Source organism: Chinchilla lanigera, unplaced genomic scaffold (assembly GCF_000276665.1).
Source record: "Chinchilla lanigera isolate Chin_1 unplaced genomic scaffold, ChiLan1.0 scaffold00176, whole genome shotgun sequence".
NCBI classification, from domain to species: domain Eukaryota; kingdom Metazoa; phylum Chordata; class Mammalia; order Rodentia; family Chinchillidae; genus Chinchilla; species Chinchilla lanigera.
Window position 1 is genome coordinate 839,423 of NW_004955577.1, and position 2,094 is coordinate 841,516.

The window sequence follows — 2,094 nt, forward strand, 5'->3', positions numbered from 1 at the left end:
GACGCGCGGGGCGGGGCCGCGCCGGCGCGATCGACAGCCCCGCGGACCAATAGTAAGCGCGCACTGCCGCTAACAAAGAAACCCCTGAGCCAATGGCCGCCGGGGGCGGGGCTGAGGGTGGCCTAGCGCAAGGTAACTTGTGCAGGCCGAGGAAGGTGGGGGCGCCGGGATGGGACGTTCAGGTTTGGTGGACTGGCGCCGAGGCCAGCGGGCCTGACAGCTGCTGAGGCCGGGCGGGGGCCTTCAGGGGTTGGAGGGAACGCGGAGCCGACCTGGGGCGGGTGCTCCGCAAGCCCCTTGCTTCCACGGTGGCCCCTCTTCCGGCGCCCAGCCTGCGCACCGTGGCAGAACGGATTACTTTAGCACCTACTATGTGCCAGGCCCGGTCGTCGTGGTCATAGCGTTATTAATAATAACGGCTAGATACTGTTCCAAGTGCTGCAAACGCTTTAGCGCATTAAAGTTTACAACCTCTCTATGATCATCCGTATTTTACATATGAGGAAACCGAGGGACAGAAAGACTAAGCAATCGGAGGTAGTGTTTCCAGGGATGACTAAGAAGTCAACAGCCTCCAAGAGCTGTCACTTAGGAGAAATTAGTAAACGCTGACTCCACCAGGTCTTCGACTAGGCATTCCTTCCTACGTTCTGCGCTGGAGGCGATGAAGACTCAGACACCCAGAGTCATTTGTACAGGGCCATCCTGCTAGGAGGGAGCCGGGCTGTCCCAGTAGGGTTCCCTCGTCCAGTCTCCTCGCCAGAAATAAACCGGGGGGCACTGCCGAAGCCACTGGTAGAAAAATGTAGGCTTCCAGGGAGCAGGGAAGCACACCCTTTAGGAGAGTTTGAAGGGCTTCCAGGAGCAGCAAGATGGATGCAAGCCGATCCTGAGCATCTCACTGCGGCCGGAGGTGGGCAGGAAAGGGCAAAAAGGAACGGCGCAAAGAGACCTGACGGGGGCTGGGGCCTGAGGAGACCCCCGGGTTTCAGGAGCGGGCACGCGCGTGTCAGCCTGCTGGCAGCTGGGAGTCGTCATGGGTTTGTCGGTGAGGCGAGCAGACTCAGCCTGCACAGCGGAGGTGACTTTGAGCTGGTGGTGGCAGCAGCGACAGCAGCTGTTGCTTAAGGAATGGGAAGGCTGCAGGAGCAGGAGGTAATGCTTCTAGAGCTATGTACTTTTCCACTGATCTTCCGGTGACTGCCCCAAGGAAGTGGATTTCCACTTTGAGTAAGAAATGTTTTCCTGCAGGAGAAGGAACGCAGAGCAAAGTCCTCCAGCAGCCTGAGAGGGGTGAGCCCAGCCCCACCCCTCAGCTCTATGGTGTTGGGCACCTGCCAGATGCTTCGGTGAACACATACACAAAATTGACACATTGTAGTATTAAGAGATGTCATGCTTATACAATATTTTGCATAATGCAACAGAACATTAAGTGGTAAATCTAAGCAAAGGGTGTATATTGTACTATCCTCAACTTTTCTGTTGATTTAAATTTTTGCAAAATAAGGGGGAAGGGGGTTAGTAAAGGAGACTGACAATTCTGGCCTGCACTGAATACTCGGAAAGTGATACCGATGGTGGCCTCTGGGGAGGAGAAGTGGGTAGTTGGGAAGTGACCTACTTTTAATTTTCCTTCAGAGCCCTTTTGTTCCTTTTGAATTTGATATTATGTACATGTACAATTTGTTTTAAAGTAAGTTTTAAAAAGTCCTCCTACCCAGCTGGGGATATAGCTCAGCAGACAAGCGCCTGCCTGGCAAGCACAAGGTCCTGAGTTCAATTTCCGGTACCAAAAAAAAAAAAAAAAAAAAAAAAATCCTACCCATACCTCACCCATACCAACACAAAGGCCACCCTACTAAGAAAATGCCTGTCATGTTCTGCTCTGGTCCATAGACACATCCTGTGCCTGTCACGGACTCAGAGCGTCCACAGCAGGGGGCATAAAGAAGGATGTGACTGGGAGTCCAGAGGCGGCTTGCCTACCAAGGAATCACACTCAAGCAAATTGAAACATAGAAATGGGAGGCAGACAGACACATTCCCTTCGGGCAGCATGAAGGCCCAAATAGGGCGCAGGAGGGACCCGGC